Here is a 12522-nt window from a genome sequence, read left to right on the forward strand (position 1 = left end):
TGGTTCTTCTGGGGTCTCTTAGTACATCTACCTTTGGGTATAAGGAGCAATTGGTGAATCTTTTTAGACTTGATCACCTTTCTGTTTTCAACTGGGACCACACACACCAATTTCAGTGCAACAGGAAAAGTCCCATCAGCATCCAGTTACTTATGCCACATAAAATATTGCCTTTTATATTCACACCTCTCTCAGGGGCTAGCATAGTGCCTTGTTTTGGAAGCAGTGGGGAGACAAAAAATACTTGTTGAATTAATTCTTTTTTTTTTTTTTTTTTTTTTTTTTGAGACAGAGTTTCACTCTTTTTGCCCGGGCTGGAGGGCAATGGCACAATCTCGGCTCACTGCAACCTCCGCCTCCCGGGTTCAAGCAATTCTCCTGCCTCAGCTTCCCAGGTAGCTGGGATTACAGGTGCCCGCTGCCACACTTAGCTAATTTTTTTTTTTTTTTTTTTTTTTACTTAGTAGAGATGGGGTTTCGCCATGTTGGCCAGGCTGGTCTCGAACTTCTAACCTCAAGTGATCTGCCTGCCTCGGACTCCCAAAGTGCTGGGATTACAGGTGTGAGCCACCACGCCCAGCCTGAATTAATTCTTGATAGAGCAGTAGGTGCCTGAGATGTTGATCAGAAATTCCAGGCTTCCAACTGAAATCTTCTGGAAGAAACCTATAGGTGTGATGTCTGGAATCCTGATGAAATCTTGGAGACTTCAGACCACTGCATGAATATCTAAACCCCACTCTGAACCTTCACAAGGTTCTTGGCTGCATGGCTTCCCAGGTGCTCTAATCATCAAAAAATCTCCCATGTGAGGAAATAACAGGGACAATATTTTAAAAATTAAATCCATACTTAGAAGGAAATTAAAAATGAAACTGTTTGATAATGAGACAGTCTTTCATCTCTGCTTGCTGCAAGGTCCTTGAGCTCCTTGAGCTTCAAAATGTCTCATTAGCTCCTGGCATCGAATGCCATCAGAATACTGAAGCAGAACATTTGTTGCATAATCCTCCTTCTTGAGATTTGATTCATATCGTGGGTCTTGTCACTGGGTTGTCTTTCTTCCACACTCAGATAAAGTGGGACAGTTGATAGGGTTTTGCTTTCACATTCACAGTTTCACCAACTTTTTGGGATCCTCCTCAAACACATTAGACACATGTATCTGTAATATACATCCAGGGAACAAAAATTTAGACTAGTGTGGAAAGTTAAGGTGGGGGAGAGTGGATTAATCTAATTTTGTTTGTTTCCACTTTCTGTTGAAATTTGTCTCATATGCTTATACAACCCACTTCCCTCTCTGTCCTTCCTTTGTTCCCTCAGTATTAAGGGGTAATATCTACTTTTCTCAAAGAAAAGCTATAGGAACTAAGTAGAAAAATATTTGTGTAATGAACTTTCAAGTTTATGGAAGAAATTCCCTTTGCTCTACCACAAGTTCTCAAACTAAATACATGACATTTGGCAAGCCTTAACCTCTAGTCTTTATTTTCCTTTTCTATCAATACAGGACCAGGATAATTTATTGTCCATTTATTATTTATTCTGCAGCATGTTCTGTGGAGAGCATTTATTATATGTTATTATTTTATTTTGTATTCATTATATGTATATGAAAAGAATCATAATCTGCATTTTGTACATGAATAAACAGATTCAGGAAGGTTAAATAACTTGCACGGCATGTGGTTTTGGCTAGTCAATGACAAAACCTAAATCCAAACCCTCATTTATTTAGTTCCAAACCCTAGTTCTTAACTCCTACAATTTCCTATCAAATGAGCTCTGAGCTTCCTAAACTATTCCTTTGGGTTCCTTGTTTTGAGCCATGGAACTATTTTATTTTCTTGTAAGAGGCATCATTAAGCATTTTTTGTTGCTGGTTCCATATGTAATAAAAAATAGTATACCTTAATTTTTGCAGCACTTTTGTGTTGTGAGTGATGGAAATAAAAGAAATATCAGGAAGATTTATCTTCTTTGACCTTAGGACTCAAAAATACTCTACTTAAACAAGTGGGGTTTTGTTGTTGTTGTGTATGTTAGAGATTCCCTCAAATACAGGTTGTACAGCTTTCCTTAGAAGATCATCTGTCGCTTACAATTAGGAGGAAGAATTTTTCTCTGTCTGATGTGGCTCTCTTCTATTCTAACGTATTGTCAGTACTTTAGAGTGAATTTGATCACTTTTTCCTGTTCCTTTCTTAAGACAGGAACTAATAAGACAGGATGCGCTTAAGGGAAGATACAGAAATATTGTGTTGAGAAAGCACAAGGAATGTTAATTCTTTCTTGTAATTAGTGTTTCAGTGGTTGTCTGTCTTCACAGATTAAAAATAGAAGAAATAAAATGTCCATAAATGGGCAGGTGGGTAGCTCAAGTCTTACATAAAAGAAAAACAAGTGCACTTCCTCATCTACTCCTCTTTCAAATAACAAATATTCAGTATCATCTCTGCCTAGGTTTGTATCTCCTTGTAGAAATAATGCATAAGAAATTAGCTCCAACTGATAGATACACTGATTTCATTAAAAAAATTATCTAATATGCTTAATAAGAACTATTTTCTCCATATGAGCTGGACCAGAATGTGAAAAATGTCCATCAGCATTTGAGTTAATAATGATTTTCCTATCAGCTAAGCATTCAGTAAAAGGGAAGAAATATTTGAAAAGATAACACAGCAAATTTAAAAAAATAGAAATGAGAATTTGTAGACCTCCCTTTTTTTAAACTTTGGCAATGCTATTATAAATAGCATTTTTAAAAACTGTCTGGCTAAAACAAAACAAATGTTTCCTGTCAGTGTGGAAAAAGAAATTCCTGACTAAAATTGTGTTATCAGGTTTTCGGTCCATTTAATTAGGAAAGCTGTTAAATGTCATGCTATATGTCATCAAATGCCCTTTTAAAAAATGATTTCAATTTTTCATAAGTTTATTCCAACTTTTGTGTTTTCATTATTTAATCCCCTTTGGGGATTTCTTTTAAGTAAAGTCGTCATTTTTACAAGTCAAAAATACACTATTCTTGCCATAACTACACATCAGACTTAAAAATATACCAGACTTAAAAAGAATATAGAAACATATCGAAGATCAAGCCATCTTCTAAAACATAATGCCATTTCACATGTATCTTTAATATTTACTTTTAAGGAGAAAAACTGAGATATGGAAACTACTAGAGCTGAGCTCTAATTAAGTCTAACTCTCTCTAATTTTTCACATTAAAAAAACCTGACCCTCAGAACTTGAATGAAAAGAAGTTTATAAAGTTGGTGGCAGATGATTTCTTTTCTGCAAATCCAGTGAACTTACTTTACTACCATACTGTTCAGAAAACATTTAATAAGTAGCTGTATAGTAATATGCCAGGCACAGTATCAGCTTCTGTTGATACAATGATGAATAACACAGGGTGTCAGGTCTAAAGAAGTTAGAATCTAAGGAAGAGTAAAATAAACAAATTGACAAGTAAATTACTGCATAACACATTACTTACAAACTTAACAGCATAAAACAATACACATTTATTATATCGCAGCTTTAGTAGGTCAGGAATTGGGCATAGCTTAACTGGATCCTCTGCTTCAGGGTCCCTCACAAGGCTGCAATCCAAGGTGTTACTGAAGCTGAGGTATCATCTGAAAGTTCAACTGGAGAAAGATTCACCTTCAAGCCCATATGGCTTTTTAAGACCTTGTCTTAAAAAAATTATATATATATATATATATATATATATAGAGAGAGAGAGAGAGAGAGAGAGGGACAAAGGGATAATTGGGGGATATGTTAGAATTTATCTGCCACATAAATTTACAGTAAAACATGATCAATGCTGTGACAGAGAAAAGCACAGGGGCAGTAGAATCACAGGAGATACACTGTAAACCAAACTAAGGAGGTTGTCATTTGAGTTGAATTTTAAAGAATGAAAACTCATTAGATCAATGGAAAAAGGAAGGTCATTCCAGACAGGAGCAGGGTCTGTAAATGCATTGAGTCATTAAAAAGCAAGCATTGTTAATGTCTGTAGTTAAATTGGAATGGCATAATATCCATTAACTGAGATAATTGAGAAGAATTATGTTTGCTTAGAATCAGCAAATTTTAGAGTTTAAGACTATAAAGGGAGAAACTAAGGCTCAGAGATAATAGGTCTAGCATATGATATATATTCAATAAATGATGAATAAATAAATGAATGAAAGAATGAACTGCCTTTGTAGTACTAGAAATGGAATTCCACTTCCATATCCTACATAATAACCATATAAGTCAACCTCTGTCTCTTTAAGAAAGATAGGAGAGACAAAATTACAAGTGCTAAAGAGATCGACAGAGGGAAGCTATGTCACAACCAGAACCTAACGGAACAGAAACAAAGTTTATATTTCATTTCTAATATCTAATTGCCATGGTGTGATCCCTGCTCTTTGAGGGGTGGGCTTGGGAGGAGAAACTGCTTTATAGATACATAGAGTAATGATGAAATTTTTACAACTAGTTCTCTCACTTCATTCCAGCGGAAAAAATGTTTTCTAGAGCCTTCTTGAACTACAAAATTCTGTATAATTTCTGACTCAAAAACAGGCAATACATCACCTCCAGGACCCAAAGAAGAGATGGTTTATATTTTTGTAGATTCATATCTGACTCAGCATTTTTGCCTTGGTGTGAAATATATACATATTCTTGTATTTAGCTAAAGAGTTTATTTTGCAATGAGGTAAAGACAAGGTAGCATCAAACTGACACTAGCAGTAATCACTGAAAAGAAAAATATTTTTAAGTAAGAACCATTATGGGAAGTTTTTTGAGCCAAAAATGAATTTAGTAGTAACAGCCATATCTCTTTTTTCATCTCAAGTATGTTTGCATGAAATACATTGAATAGAACTACACATTCACGATTCTTCCATTCATGTGAAGTCAGACCTAATAATAGTCAAATTTAGTCATCCTTTGCTAGGTTGATGAGTAAACATACTTGGAACCAGTTTTTTGGAGAGAAAGCTGGTGAGTCTTAGAGCCTGTAAAGATACCCTTTTTCTTATTATTAATATTAATTTTGATTGATAAATCATAATTATAAACATTTATGTGGTGCAATGTGATTTTTTGATATATGTATACAGTGTGGAATGATTAAACCAAAATAATTAACATACTCATCACTTCATTTAGTTGTCACTTTTTGTGGTGAGATATTTGAACTTCGCTTTCTTAGTTATTTTGAACTATACAACACATTGTTATTGAAAATAGTCACCCTGCTGTACAGCTAATCTCAAAACCTCTTCCTCCTGTCTGTGCCCTTTTCATCAACAAGCCCTCATTTCCTCCCTCCCCATACCCTCAGCCCCTGCTAACTATTATTCTATTCTCTACTTGCATGAGTTCAACTTTTTTAGAGTCCACATATATATCTATGGCTGGTTTAAGGTACTCCCATTCACTGCCTCTTGAGATGGTGAATTATTTGCCTTCTTTCCTTCCCCAGTTGTAGCACATTCAGGCTCATCCGGGGTGTGTGTGTGTGTGTGTGTGTGTGTGTGTGTGTGTTTGTGTGTGTGAATTTGAGTAATGTGTGTGTGTGTTAGAGATGTGTGTGTTGGGGGGGTTATTTAAAAGTATAACTCCTTTCTGCAAATTCTCTATAAATCTACAACTGAATCAAAATCCTCAAGGAAAAAAATTTTTAAAAGAATATGGAGCATGAACTAATGGGAAGGAAGATGATCTCAAAGGAATAGGAATAAAATTATTAAAACAAATATGAAAAATACAAGTAACAAGTAAGATTATGTGATTTCAAAACATTGTTTGAGAGGACTGTAGAGAAGATAATTCTTCAGATGTGGTAAGGCTCAAAAACATTTTGTAATGTCTTTGATGAGAGGATGTTCTAAGGTAGAAAACTTAATGCTCTTGATATGTACATCGGTTTTTTTAACTGACAAAAAAAGTTACATATATTTGTGGTTTCCAACATGATGTTTTGATATTAACATACATTGTGGAATAACCAAATCAAGCTACTTAACATATGCATTACCTCATATTTTTTGTGGAGAACACTTAAAATCTCTCAGTAATCTTCAAGTATACAATATGTTAACTGTAGTCATTATGATGTACAATAATAGATCCCTTGTACTTGAAATGGTGTGTCTTTTCACCAACATCTTCCCAGTCCCCCACCACCTACCCCATAGTAACCACTATTTTACTCTGTTTCTATGAGTTTGACTTTTTTATACTCCATGTAGCAAGTGTTACGAAGGATGTGGAGAAAATGGAACCATTGTACATTGTTGGTGGGAATGTAAATTGGTACAACCATTATGGGAAACAGTAAGAAGGTTCTTCACATAATTAAAAATAGACCTACCATATGACCCAGTAATCTACCACTGGGTGTATATATCCAAAGAGAATGAGATCAGTATGTCAAGATATCTGCACCCCCATGTTCATTATAGAATAACTCAAACTAGCCAAGATATAGACATCAAATTTTGAGAAAAGCAAGTATTCAATTATGTAGAATATACACAACCTGCTACAAGAGAAGAAAGCAGGTGTTTGGAAACTTCATTCAATTTTATTGTCTTCTATAGAACACGCTATTGAATTATGCTGAGTTAACCACTTTAGAGCCTGACAGCTTTTAACAGAGAACAGACACAAGCAATCTAGAACTGGTGAAACCTGAAGGGCTCCACAGAGGCAAACACAAAACTCATCCATAGGAAGTTTCCACAGCTCAGAGCAGTAAGAATTAATTAACGTCCTTGTTTTCAGAAAAGAGAGGTAGAACACCTATTCTCTGTTTCAATTTCTAAATTTCTTATATGTAGGCAACATCGTTTCTTCTTTTTTGGAAAAAAAATAACTATTACTTTGATTCATATTTTGGTACTTCCATGTCAATTGGAACTACTCATAGCTATCTTCCATGTTTTCTAACTTCTCCTGTATTTTCCATCTTTTTATCTCATTGGATTACATTCTGAGTGCTTTCTTTATGTAGTCAGCTTATCTAGTCCTTTAATTCATCTCTTGAGGTTTTTTAAAAATTTTATAAAACATTTTCTTTTTAATAAATATATTTTATTTCTAGAATTTATATTTGGTTCCTTTATTTAAAAAATGCTTTTTTTTAGTGTGCCCTTGTTTTCTCATAAACTTTATTCACTCCATTATCATTGATCATTCTTACACTTATTTTTAAGTCTTTTAAAGATAATTATACTACCAGTAATTTAATTTATCTAATAGAATTCTTCCATTTGTTGCATTAACTAACTTCCTTAAGCAGGGAGTCTCTGCTATTACTTTATAATTTTGGTCTATGAGCTCATCTTCAGAGAGTTGCCTCACACCTGTATGCTGATTATTCCATGAGCTGTGGAAATTCCTTTTGGAGTCGTTCTCCATTTTCTTTTGTGGAGCTCTATACATTTCACCAGTTCCAGACAATTTTTACCTTAGACTTGTGTTCGTGCACTGCTTGGATTATGATTAAGATCCCATGAGTAGCTCAGATTTAGACTTTCAATTTCTGCAAGAGTCTCTCCACCCATGGCCCAGGGAAGATCATCTGTTTCCATTCCATATCCCCATGCTATATCCCAGGACTGTCTCTGAACCAGATTTTCTAGCTCCCTTCATGAATTGGACAGACTATTTCCAGATATATACCTCAAGTGTACAAAGAACTTTTGACCTACGATTTAGACATGTAGACTCTCATTTTTGTGGATTTTTTTTAACAATTAAGAAATGCTTTGTAAGTAAAACTGACACAAGGTCATAATTTTATCAAAATCACTACATGTGATTACTGAATGGGCAACACATAGCTCAGTATCACTTACTTTGATGCCAAAATGTGAGGAAGAGGGGCTTGGTTGCCCTCCTTGATCAAGAGTAAAAGTCCTTAAATTTTCTAGCTAAAAAGACTCAAAAGACTTTTCAGACTTGGATATTAGGGACATTGTGCTTCCTTTCAAAATCCATTATGGGACTATCACCTATGAGTTTGTCTAAATCATTCTGTACCTCTTTATATATTAAAACAGTTTCTTGCCTTTGGTATGAATAGTATGATTTTCTTATTCACTGCCTTAAACAGTATTAGTCTTTACATTTACATAAAAGTAAATTTTGAAGAACAATATTTTGGGGAGGAAATTCTTTTTCTTGTTTTTTATTATTTTATTTTCCTGCCTTTCTTTCACTCTGATTGTAAGATAATTATTAGTTTTGGAGGATTTCTTTTAGAATATCATTTTATGTGCCATTTTAATAGAGGTAGCAGAGCATAGGTATTAAGATTCAATTCCCAGTTCTGGAGTCAGACTGCCTGGGTTTGAATTCAGCCAATTACTACTGATTGTGTGACGTGGGGAAGATTTTTAACCTCTGTGTACCTCAGTTTCCATATCTGAACAATAAGGATGATGATGTTATTAATAGTGCCTACCACATAAGTTTATAAAAAGGGCTAAATAAGTTATTACACATAACGCATTTAGAATAGTTCCCCATACATGTTACATATTATTATATTTCAAATTTTCATGAGGTCTTTTTGCACAGACATCTCCATAACCTAGCCCAATGATTTCATGAATTTTGGGAAATTTTCAAGGCATGTGGAAAGAAACAATCCTATGCTATCAACTTTTATGATCTCTTGCTTTTTCATGAATGGGTGCTTTGAAAATTATGAATCCAAATAACCCTTCCTTTTTTCAATCAATACTTTCATTGAGACTATTTATAGGAAATCTCTCGGGAATGGAGGGAGTTGAGGTAACATAAGAACCTTTCAGCTTTGTGGCCAGAGTGTGCCTTCATACCTCCCTGCTGGTCCTATGGGCCAAGATAAACATGCCTGGCAAGGAATGCCTTGCTTACTCCACCCTGTCAACTAGGAGGTAAAGGTTTTGGACTGTGGTATTGCTACTCCACCCAACTTCTGTTCCATTTTTAATATACCTTTGAGATAAAGTGTATTGTCTCCTTTTTAAAAAAAAAAAAAAAAAAAGCCTTGAAGGTGTGGCTGACAAGAAGGAAAGCAATATCCTGCCACTGCCTCACACATGAAAAGTCTTCCAGCGCCAGATCATGACTTGACTCTCTATTCTGGCTATGCAGCTCAGGCTCTACATTTTGTTCGGTAAAAGCAACAACACTCACATACCTCACCACCTGGAAAAAATGCTAGAAATTGTCCCTGGCAAACACCCAGGAATGTAATTGAGCTCACAATGGCCAGCACAGAAAGAATTGCTTTCCTCAACAACTGTGTTGCTGAAAGTCTGCATGAAAATCAAATGTTTGAAGTTGGATCATTTCTTAAGTGTATTGGGAATTTGCTACTTAATGAATGCTACAGAGATTTATTTATTGAATAATGATAAAGTAATAGTGATCCTTTTTATCTATTTTTCACATTTAGAATTTTGAAATCTAGTTTTCTTTAAAGCAAGACACACCCATATCATTAGTTTCTCCACTACATGTGTCATCTAATCTTTGGGTGCTCAGTTTTCTTTCGGGGAATACTAGGGGATGAGATTCAATGACCTCTGCAGTTCCTTCCAACTTGAAATTCACTATGTCTAACTAAGGCAGTCTAGGAATAACTAGAGATAAGCCCTCTGGTTTGGTTATTTCTGATTTTCTCATTTCATCCATAATCTGAGAAACTGTGTGCTTCTAGCATTAGTTTCTCACATAGCTCCATGTGAAGCTTCACAGTTGGGCTGGCATAACTGTCTTGGTGGGTATGACACAGAAAGCTAGAGCCATAGTAAACTGATATTTTGAAGCTCCCTCAGAGATCTCTTTCAATAGCTATCTTTCCTTCCTTATTTTTGGTCATGAGAAAAATTATTATAGAGGATTAGGAGTGCCTCTAACAATTTTATAAGTTAGGACCTTCTTTCTGGATGTTTTCTGAGGCATAAAGCACTTTATACAATATTTTGTTATTTGTTATGAGCGCCAGTGATGCAATAAAGGGAAAACCATATTGACTCTACTTCATCTACTGGAAAAGTGCACTATAAGTTAATTTGGTTACTTGCCAAAATCATCCAGCAGATTGCTAATGAAGCCAAAGATACTCAATTTTGTGACAGAATTACTAAGCTACACTGCTTGAAGTTAAAATGTCTGACACCAGGTATTTTTTAGTTTGTAACTTTCCTTACTATCTCCACTGAACATCATCTTCTTCATCCAGGGAGTTCACACGTTCACCAACTCACCCTTGAAGTCATCTCAAGAACAAAAGACAACTGAAAGGTAATATTTCAAATATTAATTAGATATTTGTGGTGTGTCTCAGTTCACCCAACCCATAAGCCTTTAAACACAAATGTAAGTAGAATTTTGACCCCCTCTAAGGCTGAATAAACACTCACACATTAGTGTGAGCATTTGAAGTCATAGAGATAAAAAAGAGTGTGTGATTCATGTCAGCATTATTTTATCTCTTCAATGACATAAATAAATGTGATAATCTATGTGAAATGTCTTGGCGAACTTAAAAGAATGAATAATCATATTTGGTGTTATCATTGCATACAGGAATAATATTAATAGCATTGTAAACTATCATCTGACATTAAAAAGATCATTAAACTATATTATAAAACACTTTATACCAGTAAATATGACAATTTATGTGAAGTTATTACCAAACTACACAGAAAGGAATGGAAAATATGAATAGTCCTATATTACTTTTAAAAAACTAAATCATTTTTGTAAACCTTCTTACAAAGAAAACTCCACATCCAGGTAGCTTCACCAGTGAATTTAAAGATGAAATAACACCAATTTCACACAACATTCCCAAAGAATAATAAAAAGTGATAATAGGTATTTTCCTCTTATTTATTAGCACAGCATAATCTTGATCCCAAAACCTGGCAAGAACATTACAAGAAAGGAAAATAGCAGATACATCGTTGCAAAATGATCAAGTAGGCTTTTTTCCAGGACTAGAAGAATGGTTTAGGATTCAAAAATCAATCAATGTAATTTACCACATTAATAAAAAAGAAAATCACAAAATAAATTCAATAGATTCAGAAAAGGGGTTTGATAACATTTAATACACATTCATGACAAAAAGTGCCTAGCAAACCAAGAAGACTTCCTTGACATGACAAAGTGAATACAAAATTTCTGCGCAAACATTATAGTTAATTATAACTTTTGGAAGAAGACAAGAATGCCCACTATCACCACTGTTATTCAAATTATGCTAGAGGTCCTATTGTGTGTATTAAGGTAAGAAAGAGAAATAAAAGGCATAAGGAATTGGAATTGGAAAGGAAAAATATAATTTTCATTCTTTATTGTTAGAATTAATAACTGCATTTATCTAGCCCATTGGATATAATATCAATATTCAAAAATCCATTAACTTCTCTATATAAGGAATAAACAAATAGAAAAATGAAACTTTTTGAAAGATACCATTTACAGTAACAATTAAAACATCAATTTTATGCTGGGTGCAGTGGCTTACACCTGTAATGCCACCACTTTGGGAGGCCAAGGCAGGTGGATCACTTAAGCCCAAGAGTTTGAGACCAGCCTGGGCAACATGGCAAAACCCTGTCTGTACAAAAAGAAAAAGAGAGAGAGAGAGGGAGAGGGAGAAAGAAATTATATATATGTAACCTATATATATAATTATATATAAACACATCAATTATATATATATATAAGCACATCAATTTTAGCAGGTGTAAGCAAAGGAATTTAAAGAATGAACATCAAGAAATGACTGTTTTAAGAGTTACAATTTGATGTGACAGGTGCTTGAAAACACAACCAAAATCAATACGTAAATATAACTCATTTTTAATAATCCAGTGTCCAAATCCTTATTATTCTTGCTCTCATCTGTTAGCTTCTAGATTTCTCAAATGCAAAATATCACAGCTATTTGAAAATTCACCAGTCATTACCTAACACCAGATAACAGGAATGGCCTTCAGGAAACTTTCCACAGAAGCCTTGGTTTTAAATTGATTTTATTTACAGGGAGAGTACAAAATAAGGATAAATTAATACACAATAGTCCAAAGTCTCTTAAAGGCATAATCTTACATGAAATCAGAGAGCTTCTTAATGCAGAACATCTTATAGTATGTCACATGAAAATATACAAAGTGTTTAGGGAAGCAATTTTGAACTAATAGAGAATTTCTGAATACTACATCAGGCAAGGTGAAAAGTACTCAAATAATGTGTGAATTTATGATGAATTTGCTAGACTTCAGGGCCAACTTGAAATCCTCTTTTTACTCCTCCAGACGTTTCCATACAGTTCCTCTCTCAGAACAGCTTCAGCTGTCTATGGGAGGGCTTCACAAGACAAAGAGCTAGGACTTGGCCATTTACACAAAACCAAAAGTGAATTACCCAGAGTGTGCTGGCAGAGAGACTTGAATGTAAGGACATGGGAAAATCTACACAGGT

At 34.5% G+C, this 12522-nt stretch overlaps 1 protein-coding gene across 8 annotated transcripts in view; it reads left to right on the forward strand.

The window, feature by feature from the left end:
• COL8A1 (collagen type VIII alpha 1 chain) overlaps positions 1 to 12522 on the forward strand; it is a 160795-nt gene that overhangs the window by 27203 nt on the left and 121070 nt on the right. For 4 of the 8 annotated variants that reach the window (XM_063602484.1, XM_063602487.1, XM_008975388.5 and 1 more), the window contains exon 2: positions 10268 to 10329. The exons of the other annotated variants lie outside the window; for them this stretch is intronic. The gene's annotated coding sequence lies outside the window, so the exon portion shown is untranslated. The remainder of the gene's footprint in view (positions 1 to 10267; positions 10330 to 12522) is intronic. 8 annotated transcript variants of the gene reach the window in all.

The sequence above is a fragment of the Pan paniscus genome, chromosome 2 (genome assembly GCF_029289425.2).
Source record: "Pan paniscus chromosome 2, NHGRI_mPanPan1-v2.0_pri, whole genome shotgun sequence".
Lineage (NCBI taxonomy): Eukaryota > Metazoa > Chordata > Mammalia > Primates > Hominidae > Pan > Pan paniscus.